Raw genomic sequence first — 12,500 nt, forward strand, 5'->3', positions numbered from 1 at the left:
TAAGTGATGATATGTTCAGTATGCGAACCATGAGACCTGTAACAAACTCAATCAGTGGCAGCACGATGCGACAATAAACGAAGGTGTGACATAAAGTCTCGACCTTATCGCCACACTGTTTACAAATAGGCGAAACCGTCAAGCCAGCTGAGTGAAGTCTCTTACCGACCCAGAGAGCATCTCGAATTACCAGCCAAGCCAAAGAGGCCTCATTGTTAGTGAGACATCCCAACCCAGGCGCCCAAGACCAGATTGAGCAAAGCTGCCCCTTCATCAAAGAGAGCCCCTCACCAATAACACCCGTTACGGATCCCCTCACTAAAAACCGATATAATGCCTTCCAGGACAACAGCAGGGCGTTAGAGAGCCTTTCCTTCACTCTTAAGAGAAACTTCAACGTGCTACGGCACTCGCAATAGAAGGACACTCACCTCGAAGCAACCTGTGTGCCTCCCCCTCAGACAAATACACAATTCTCTAAAGCGGGAAAGGCTTTCATGGTGTCCTCCATCCAGAGGCCACCATTTTCTCTACTTTGTGTGCACATTCGATCTAGATAGTAGAGCCATAGCGTGTGGAGCTGAATCTCCACGTTCGGCATAACTAGACCGCCTTCAGAAGGATGGAGATAACAGATATCGCGACAGACCATAGGGACCTTTCTAAGCCATGAGAAATTGAAAAGAGCCCTCTGCAAATATAACAGAGTATCTTACGGGACAGGAATAACTGATAGATGAGAAATGAAGATTGGATAGATGTAAGAATTACACACCTCCGCTCTTCCCTTTAATGAAAGGTTTCTACTGATCCACAGCGCAGCTGCAGACTGTGCCACTTTCAGAATCTCCGACCAATTTTTCTCCAGCTGAAGGTCAGGACCAAACCAGACGCCGAGTATCTTACAACGCCCGTCACTCCAACTAAAGGATCCCTGAAGAAGGACACCGCTCTAGGCACCGATGCTAAACCTGAAGATTTATCGCAGTTAATTTTGGCCTCTGTTACCGTTTCATACAATCTGATTTCTACACCGACGACACTAATCTCAGCATTGCTTGTTACAAGCACTGTTACATCGTCAGCATAGGCGGAGTACTTTACCTGGGCATCCACACCTGGCAAAGCGATTCCATGTAGGACTGGATTCACCCTTAGCTTAGAACAGTTCGACACCTATTTGGCTGCCTTTTCTCATCTTTCTTCAACCAAAGTGGCTAGGTGCAAAGGTGGCATAATAGAGGACGAAGTCATTGAAGCCTTAAAGTGAGTCGGCCTTAATAAGTCACCGGGGATCGATGGTTTGTCCTATGAAGTGTATTTGAGATTGTCGCACATCTTTGTTCCCTTGTTGACAGGAATGATTCAATCGCAAGCACGTATAGCATTGGTGAAAGTAGGCAACCCTGACGAATGGAACGTGATAATTTGAAGGGTCTCGATCTTTTCCAATTCACTTCTACCATCACTGCGGGGTAAGTGTAGGGAAGATGAACCCACAAGCGAAATTGTGGGCCAAAACCGGCCACTGACAAAACAGCCCCCAAGTACCGATGGTCAATCCTATCGAAGGCTTTGAACTGATCTAAATTGATCAGTGCAGCCTCAGTGTTGACTTTTTCTATCATCAAGCATATCCTGTGCAAGTTGTCCTGGATTATCTTGCCGTTTGCTCGGGGCTAATAAGATGAGCCAGGTCAAGCTGCAGACGATTGGCGAGAATCTAGGCCAAAATCTTTAACTCAGCGTTAAGGGCCGATAGTTATCTAACCCATCCTCATCATCTTTCTTTTTGCGAACGAGTTTTACGACACCCATGGTAAAGTACTTGGGGATTGAGCTATTCCTTAACCATGAATTAAATAAAACTGTCAACAAGGGAACAAAGATGTGCGACAATCTCAAATACACTTCATAGGACAGACCATCGATCCCCGGTGACTTATTAAGGCCGACTCACTTTAAGGCTTCAATGACTTCATCCTCTATTATGCCACCTTTGCACCTAGCCACTTCGGTTGAAAAAAGATGAGAAAAGGCAGCCAAATAGGTGTCGAACTGTTCTAATGACAGACCAGGTTCCATGGAAAAAAGCTCCTGAAAATGAGACCTAAATGCCTCCAGTACATGCTGGCTTGTGGTTACGGTACACCCGTCTGGCAATGTGACATGTGTGATGTGCCGATCAGCAGCTTGTCTCAATTCCTCTGCACACAGTTCAACGGCTATGTTTGTTGCTTCCTGCAGCATTCTTTTTAATCTAGCCCGAATCACTAAACCTTGGTGCTCCTTTTCAGTAAGGGAGGCAAGCTGAGCCTTAATTATATTAACACTAGCATTACCCCCCCTCCGCCGCCTGATCTAATCTAGATTCTAGTGTCGCTTTAACTGCACTAGATTCTAGATTGAGTAGTTTGCTAAAACTGGAAGAAAAGGACCTAATGTATTCCTTAATTTTTACCCACCACTTATTACTAATGATTGCTCCTGACAATTCCCACTTTAGGCTAGTAATAGCCTGTCACGGTAGCCCTCCACATTGAACAATGTGTTGAGCTTCCAATAACTGGCTAATCTAGGCTTAAGTCTATCTAAGTTTACCCGTACATGGACAAGTCTGTGATCCGAGTAAACTATATTGTGGAAACTTGGACAATTTAGAATCCTTACGTCAACTCGCCTAACTAAGAACTGGTCAATATAACTCGGGAGTTGTACCGGACCAGAGCGGCGTCTACCTGTCCAAGTCCACACTAAGTCATGAGGCTTTTCATTTCGGAATTTGTCGATAAGATCAAACTTATCCACAAGTTCACGAAATAAAACAGCATCCCGATCTCTGTTAGTTCCCCTAGATGGTAATCCAAATCGATCTAACTTGGGATCCAGGACCACGTTCCAGTTTCCCGCTAAGATAACCATTCGAGAAGTATCCATGAACTGATCGATTTGCCTAAAAAAGGCAGCTAGCTCAACGTGGCTATTGGGCTCATAAATCCCAATAAAATTGAATGCCCTACCCTTTATGGTAACATCCAAAATACACAGTCTCCCTTCTGGATCCATATAACACGGGTCACACGATGCATCTAAAGACCTTTTAACTAGCCAGGAAATCCCTCTCGAATGAGAATTAAAGTACACTGAGTAAGCACAAAAGTCTTAGACAGCATACGTAAATGGTCACCAGGAATCAAGTGGGTTTCCTACACGCAACAAATATCCACTCTGAGGTGCTGCAGGTCAAGGCCCAAGTGCAATTTTTGTGAGTCGGCCTTTAACCTTGGACATTCAAACTAGCAAGCTTGAGATCCATGATGTGCCTTAGGGATGAAAACCAGAAACGAACATCGTGGTCATAAGCATGCCGATGGCTCTCGTGAGAGAATAAGTACCTATCGTAGTGTCGATAAGTCCATCACACATGCATTGGATAGGTTAGTTTCGCTATCCTATACAGGGAGGGGTGCATTTTAACCAGGACCCTCCTAACACAACATTTTCTTAAGTTTCTTATGTTGGAATCTTTAAAAATGGCTAAGGGCACTGCTAGATCAAACGACTTATTGGCTTCTTCTAGCAGTGCCCATAGATCCTTGGCCTCCTCCTTTTTTCTTATAACAGTTAACACTCTTTTAGCGTTAGGAAAGTTGCTGGGGTCGTCTATCGGCTTACCAGCCACCTCCCTGAAATCTCTTAACTTTGCTAAATCGAACCTCCTAAAATATACAGAGTTGTTGATTTGGGGGTCACTAATTTTACATATATCTTTACCGGGTAGATACTGTAGTCTTCTCTTTTTATAAACGATGCTCCTAGGAACTGACGAATCGAATTAATTCACGTTCTGCTACCAACCAATCCGAAACCAGAATTTCTCCATAAAATTTATACCTTTTCGTTAGCAACTTCTCATATCTTTTCTTCGTGTCAACATGGAAAGAATCTTTTGCTCTGTGGCTTCCAACTCAAGAACTGTCTACTGAGAAACATGGTGGGATCCTTCTACCGCTCCAGAAGATATCTCACTACTGATGCAATTCTCTATCTATATGAAAGCCAAGTACGTCCAAGGATGGAGTACTGCTGCCACATCTGGGCAGGAGCTGCTAAAAACAGCCTGTCCTGCCTTGACAAAGTACAAAATAGACTCTGTGGCTTAGTGAGAGATGCCCTTTTCTCTTCCCTGCAACCTCTCTCCCACAGAAGAGACGTTGCAAGCCTGTCTTTGTTTTATCATTATTTCCATGGCAAGTGCTCATCTGAGCTCCAATCACTGGTCCCCCCTCGCCAATCTTTCACGATAAACATCTGTCTAGCTGACTGTCAATAATTTTCCCCACTCTTTATCTGTGCCTAAATCAAAACGTAGATTCCATGAACAAAGCTTTTTAGAAGTGCATGCCTGTGGAACTCACTTCCGTTTGCTTGTTTCCCACCTGACTACAACTTGGATGTCTTCAAGTCCAACATAAATAAATTCCTGATGAACCACCTCCTTAAGTAAGACAGTTTATTAAATCTCCAATACTAACGATTACTACAATCCTATCCTATTGATTACTGTACACGCAATAACCCTTATCTCCGAGTGGCTTCTGGGCCTTGATAAGTGATGACCATCATGTAAAAAAAAAACAACAAAAAAACAGGACTTGTATAGAACATCTAACCATCGAAAACTGTTCTGAAACTAAACATGGCTTACAACTCTAGAGGGTTTTTTCGCAACTCTGGACGTTTGTGAAAATTTATTTTTCGAAAGTTGTGTTATTCTGATTTCAGCTCTCATATACAATTCCAGCCTTCTGAAGCTGTCCGGTAATAGTTTTTCGTTGAAACGGAATTCGTATTAAAATGGTAACTACGATAACAGTTTTACAAAGGATGACGCTTTTAATTTTTAAACTAATGGTCCCCAAAATACCTTCCTCCCTTCTGCAAGCTCACGCACATACACACACATGCATACACACATATACACACACGCACATACGCACACATACATACATACATACATACATACATACATGGAGATACGATTGATGGTATTAATTACGTTACAAAAATTAAGAGAGCTGACGCGAAACACGCAAATATGATTCCATGATTGGTAACATAGTCGTTTTCAAGTCCAATATAAACAAGTTCTTGTTGACCCATCCTCTTAAATAATTAAGCTCTACCCAAGTTCCGCCATTACTGATCATTATGGAGTTGTCTCATCAACCACCTAACACTTATTAACCCTTATTCAAGAGTGGTCCTCCTGGCTTTCATAAGTGGTCACGCTCAAGTAAAAATCTAATTTATAAAATTCACTATGCCTGTCTGTCTGTCTATCTCCATATTTTTAAACTCTATCTCTTCCGAAACTAAAAGTTACAGAGCGGCGCTATGGGCCTCAAATGATTGGATATTTTATGGACTGTTCTTTTCTGGCTCTTTAGCCGGTTTAAATAATTTTTAATGGGTCAAAAATGGGTCAAAATTGAAAAATTGTTATACATTTTGTATTTTCATCTAAGTTTATTTTTAATCAGTTCATATACGTGTCACGTTGGTACAGTGGTAACACTAACAACTTTGAATACTAAGTTTTGCTTTCAGTTTCGATTCTAGCTGATGGCACCCAAATACTTTTCTTTGTTTTTTTACTTTTGAAACCACGACTCTATAATTGAAATCTGAACAAATTAAAATATCATATTTAAGTGTATTTTACGACAGGGCAAAGCCAGGCACCCTCTCGCTCGCTAGTAAGTAAATAAATCTACCGATGCCTGCTGTTTGTCCTCTGGCGGCCCAGACATTTAACTCCAACTGAAACTATAAAGTAACTAAACATTTTCAGGATGATTTTTATTTTTATGATCTCTACACTAGCAGGAGAACCTGACGTTACCCGGGATTGAATGATGACCAACACACTTCCATATTTTATCGTCATCAAAATCGGTGAAATCGTCCATTTTTCAATCAAATCGATTAATTGCCTGCTCTAGTTGGGGACTCATCAGAATGTACCGGAAAGAAGCTTTACATGCTTCCCCGCATTAGTCCATAATACATTGTAATCTACATTGCACTGTAGAGAACCTACTGTTGATTTTATGAAATTATTTTTAAATATAATGACTTGAATTAAAGTTTAAAATGCAAACGCCAAGTGTCATATCAATTGTGCTCTAAACAGAAACATTTATTTTGAACGCATCCTTGTCATATCAAAGATCCTACTGTTGATTTTATATACCTGTAATTTCTGCTTGTGCGGTGATACTAGCTTGCTTTTAAGTTTAAAATGAAAAAAAATCAAGTATCATGGTTTAGTTGTGCTTTAAACAGAAACATTTATATTGTACGAGCCCATCATATCAAAGAACCTACTGTTGATTTTATATGCCGGGCCTTTCAGCTTGTGTGGTAATAAAACTTTTCAAATGCACTTGTGATGTTAGGCTGTATAAGGTGTTAACTTTGGTCAAAATCGCCTGTTCCTTCTTTTATCAGATAATTTCGGTTATCGATTATTGAAGATATTCCGATACAAAACCTATCTAAGAACAGTGCCAGACACATAAAGTGTATTTGTGTGAAATTTCATAAAAATCAGCCCAGCCGTTGCAGAATCTATAGGGGACGAACTCACACACACGCGCAGACAAAGTTCCTTTTATATAACATTAGAAATTGTAAACCACATTTATTAAATGATTTAGAATTAGTTGAAAAATTTTAAATGATAATTTGCTTTGACGTTTCATGACTGAGGGAGTCGGATACTGCCTACGTTGGGAACCTATTTTCTGGTTCAGCCTCGCGTTTTGAAGCCGATAACGATCGATTTCATGGATGCGTTCTCACACAGAAATTCTACGTACTTGATCCAACTTGTTATTTGAACGACGTGTCTTCTGCGTGAACAGTACCTCCTAACGACTATTAACGAAAGCAAAACATATTCTTTGAAAAATTTATTCATTAAAAAAAAAAAATGGTACATTTATCGGAACAAATTATGCACAAGGCCATTCAAAAGTGTGAGATGAGGGGATCAATTGCCATCCTTATCATTGTACTTAATATTTGTCTAACATTTTCCGAGATAGAATTCTCAATCACCATAATACCACATTCACTCCAGGGGTCGTCTTACTTAAGATTTCCAAATGTTTTTTGTTTTTTTTTAAATAAAGACATGCATAAATAAACCGTTATTATCTATATATTAATACGATAGCGTGCGTGTTCTTTTGTGTGTCACGCTTACATGCGGGTCGTTTAATTGTTATGTTCTTCCATTTCTTGTCATAAATAATTTTACCAACAATTCTTCATAAGTTTCGGTTTCGGTTTCGACTATAGCTAATGGCACTTAATCATCTAATTTTTTTTATAAATAATTTTATCAAGAATTTTTCATAAGTTTTGGTTTCGGTTTCGATTATGCTGAAGGAACTCAAGGCATATTAATATATATACATATATTTTTTTCACAAGTTTTTTTTTATTTCGGTTTCGATTCAAGCTACTGTGCCCAAGTCATATGGATATATATTGTTTTATTTTTGAAATCGTAACTTAATAACATATAAAAATCGATAGAATATTAACTCTACGAAATCTGCAAAAATTAAAATACCATATTTAAGCCTACTTTACGGCTGGGATTTATTGGGTGTTCGTGCTAGCTTAGATAAATAGTTTTGCAGTTTTAACAAAAAAGCTACAATAATATCAGAGCATCTCCATTTACACTGAACATCTACAGAATGCCAGCATCAATATATTACATATGAATTAGACCCCTGTGGAATTTCCACAGGTCCCGCTAGTTAAGAATAATTTCATTTTATCTAGAAGTGGGGAAAAATAAGAAATGAAAACAGATGTTAGTAACCACTCCCTAACTCATAACTAAATTATAGATCGCCAATTGTTTTCCGGCTTGTTTGGAACCGAAAACAAGCAGGCCAGTCTCGATGGAAAAGAACAAAAGAAAGAATGAGGTGGGAGGTTGGGGAGTAAGTGATACCATTCCAAGATGAATGCAATTTAGAGAAGACCAGGGGCGAAAAAAAGATGTCCCTGATTCACACAAAAACAAATAAAATTGGTTAAATCCAAATTTATGATCTCGTACTTTATAAGAAATTTTCTATTTGTCGTGAAACAACAATATACATAAATAGGTTAAGCTTTAACCTTTACGAAAGTCACGTTCAGACTTATGTCAGATGTCTATATTGAGTTGTTCTGCTCTGTTGTTAAGCACCGGGCGGAGAAGACGGCCGCGGCGAAATGTGTTGTAACAGAATTCAGCTTTGTGACACACTTCAAGAAGAACCCGGATGTGTTGTTTAAGGACTTCTACGTTTTCTTCACTTTCAAATACCCCCCTCCCCAGGTAGTAAATCATAGACTACTATTTTTCATTGAGACGCAGGTGTTGGATGGAAGGAATAAAAAAATAGTGTTTAGGCATCTCTCAAAGGACACCTTGAAGGCCTTTTGCTGCAAGTTCAGCCTGCAGACCATAGTGAAGGTCCTACGCAGCTTCTTCGATTGAGCTGTACTCAAAAGATCCTTTTATGTATTTTTTTTTACAGAAATTCTACGTAACTTGTTTTTGAACCACATGCGTTCAAGTTGAGCTGACTCCCTAAAAGACCCGTAATGACTAAAAATGGCGGCGAAACGTATTCCTCGGTGTCTTTCACACGAAACATAATTGGTCAAATCAAAATTTTGGATAATTTTTCGATTTGCTGTTGTGGAATACGATGATATTGAATAATTTTGCTTACAAGTCCGCAACCGCTCTTCCTCCCACTACCATCTCCTCCTCCTCCTTCTCCAACTACTTCTTTTCTTCTTCTTCTTCTTCTTCTTCTTCTTCTTCTTCTTCTTCTTCTTCTTCATTTTTTAGCAGTGTGTGAGTGGCCTAATGCATTATGAGATCAAGTTAAAATTTTATCATTTCCATTGAAAAAAGTACGACCCTCCATTTTCCCTGCAACTCTGAGTAAAATAGCAACTTATGTTCAATTAATCGTATACAATGCAGTGTTTTTTTTTTCACCATTAAATACTCACCCTGCTCCAAGTTGATATCCTGTATTACAAGACAATCTTTTATATATATTAAAAAAAAGTTTTATTCATTTTTTCGGACTGTTATCCTCATCTTCATTGTTATTGTTTCACCGCGTTTCTGCCAACTCATCCTCTGGTCTTCTTCGGGTGATTAACCGCGACGGGATGGGAATGCTGAGTCTTGTAATTACTGTCTTTCGTAGTTTTTGTTATCTCACCACGTTTTGACCAACTAATCTTCTGACCTGCTTTGGGTAGGATTGACACTGCTATCTTCAAACATTGTTCATCTGGAACCGTAGAAACTCGATGCCTATATCAACTGCACCATGGCCCCAAGAAAATGAATACACAATTTATGCAGCTTCAAAAAGGAGTTAAAAAAATAAAAAAAATAAATAATTTGTAAAAAAAGTTTTAGTATTTTTATTTTTCCTTTACGTCTGTTTTTTTTTTTTTTTCTAGCAAAATCGCGAATACTTACTCGACCTTTTCCACTAAAAGCAAGTAAAGCAATCACTTTGCCGGATCGACCTCCACCACCACAACCCCTTACTCCGAACCGTATTCTCATCCGGGAAGGCAAACGCGTACGCGCGCTAATTTTGGCATGAGAAATTGCGCGCCAATAGTGCAAAAACATCCTGTAAAGACAACTGACGCTATTCGGAAAAGTTTTCTTCTTCTTCTTCTTCTTCTTCTTCTTCTTCTTCTTCTTCTTCTTGTTTGTTTGTTCCTTTCTTTCTTTTTGCAGCCTTTTTTCTTTCCTTTGTCTTCTTTCTTTTCTTCATTCTTTCTTTTTTTCGTATTTTTCATCTTTTTCCTTTCTTTCTTTCTACAACTTTTTTACTTTTCTTTGTTTTCTTTTCATTTTTCTTCTTTCTTTCATGTTCCTCATCTTTCTTCTGCATTTTTTCATTCGTGTTATTCATACTTTATTTATTCTTTCTTTTTCTCCTTCATTTCCTTTCTTTCTTTCTCCTATTTCTTATTCTGTATTTATTTTTTCTTTCTCTCTTTCTATTTTTCTTTATTTCTTTTTCCTTTCTTTTTCATCTTGTTCTTCTTTCTTCCGTCTTTTTAATTTTCCTCCTTCCTTTTTCTGACCTCTCTGTCTCGTATCTTCCTCTTATTTCTTTTTCTTTTTCCTTGTTTTCCCTTTCTTTTCCTCCACCTCATCATCTTCTTCTTCTTCTTCTTCTTCATCGAAACGTAACAAATCAGAAAAGCGAATCGGATGGAACAGCGACCCGCAGTAAAAAAATGGATGAAAAAAAAAAGGAAGATGAGAGAGAGAGAGAGAGAGAGAGAGAGAGAGAGAGAGAGAGAGAGAAAGAGGGGGGGGTAGCAACAGTAAAATGTCGCAAAGAAGTAAGAAAAAAAAAAGAAAGAAAGAAAGAACCTTACAAAAGTAGAAAAGGTTTCTGTTCTTTCTTTCTTTTTCTTTCTTTCTTGTATCCATTTGGGATTTCGAAAGAAAAAGGTGTAAGAAGAACAATAAAAAAGAAACAACAACAAAAAAACGGGGGTCGCCAATCATACCAGGAAAACCCGTGTAAGGGTAGGCGGTGGCAAAGGCGGTAGCGGCGGTGGTGGCATTTGGATTTCCACGGATTCCATTTCGAGAAGGTCACGTGCACTTAAACAGCAAAAATTTTGGCAAACGTCGACCAACGAAACGTCCAACGACTGGCGGATGTGCCCCTCTCCTTGCTCTCCACTGCCAACCCGGACGTTCACCCCCCTCCCCCTCGCCCGTTCGTTCTCTTTTTCTTGCGTTTAAGAATAGAAAAGAAACAACACAGAAGACGATGTTTCAGCGAAAGAGATAGATAGATAGATAGATAGATCAAGAAAGAGAGAGAGAGAGAGAGAGAGAGAGAGAGAGTGAGGGGCAGGTAAAATGGGCAGAGAAAAAGGGGAAGACAGAAAGAAGGAGATATAGAAAGAAAAAAAAGAAAGAAAGAAGAAATGGTGGGAAGGAGATAAGAGAGGGGGGAGAGAGAAAGAAATGGGGATAGAATATATATGGAAAGACGGTGATATAAAAAGGAAGAGAGAGAGAGCGCGCGCAAGAGAGAGAGAGAGAGAGAGAGAGAGAGAGAGAGAGAGAGAGAGAGAGAGAGAGAGATGGCGGAAAGAGGTAAGAAAGGGAGGAGTGGGACAGAAAGAGATGGAGAGAGGTAAAATAGATAATAAAGATTTATGAGTAAAAGGATATATGGAGATAGAAAGAAAGAGACATGGGGAGAAGGATATATATATATATATATATATATATATATATATATATATATATATATATATATATATATATATATATCTGTGTGTGATTTCGTTCCTTATAGACTCCGAAACGGCTAAACAGATTTTCTTTAAAATTTACAGAACTTTAGTGTATAAGTCTGGGGGTGATCTTTGTCTCAGAATGCCCCCGATAATTACCGATAATTACCGATAATTACCGATACTTACCGATAATTACCGATAATCGATAATTGAAACTGTTGTTTTAATTTATCTATAATCAGTAAAGCCATTTTTCCAAGTCGTCGCTTAGCAACAATGATAGAACAACGGGCTGTGAAAATACTACTGCGCAGAAGTTAATAGCGTTTTTTTTTTTCATGACATGCAATGTAGGTTCGAACTCCGCGCGTAAATTTCTTCATTTTTATCATAAACTTCAAAGAATTTTATAAGACTTGAAAATTTACGGGTGTTTTTTTTTTTTTTTTTTTAAATGACATGGTATGTAGGTTCAAATCCCACACGTAAATTTCTTAATGTTTTTTTTTGTTTTGTTTTTTTAACTGGAAAGAAGTTTATATAAAATAACTTTATAAAAGAAACAGTAGGTTCTCTAGAGTGCAATGTAGAATAGCACATATTTTGGAGTAAGTTACTGCACGGAGGCGTGTGAAGCTTCCTCCCGAGCGATTTCACGGATTTCGATGACAATAAAAATATAGGAGTGTGAAATATTCGTTGATCATCATTCAATCCCGTGCAACGTCGGGTCTCCCTGCTAGTCAAATATAAAGTTATCTTTTCGACTTTTCGAAACTGCATGAGCAGTGGGAGTTGATTGGAGTTGTGGGTTTTGAGACAGGCAGTAGGGATCCTATAAAGGGACAGCAAAAATGACTAGTTTTGACATCAGAATTATTAAAGGAACTTTCAAACAGAAATATTACAAACACAATCTCATTTTCAAATATCCGGAATATTATCATATTATGATATAACATTATCAAGACCTTTCTAATTATTATCATAATTAATTCTTTCTATCAACTCGCTGCCCGTGTCTCGGCGTTGCCCGGGAAAAGAAACTTAATCAAAACAGTTCCATAGCCAACCTTATAATCAAGCAACCCAATCGAACGCTTATTTGGTGA

The sequence above is a fragment of the Euprymna scolopes genome, chromosome 18 (genome assembly GCF_053919585.1).
Source record: "Euprymna scolopes isolate OS-2025 chromosome 18, ASM5391958v1, whole genome shotgun sequence".
Lineage (NCBI taxonomy): Eukaryota > Metazoa > Mollusca > Cephalopoda > Sepiida > Sepiolidae > Euprymna > Euprymna scolopes.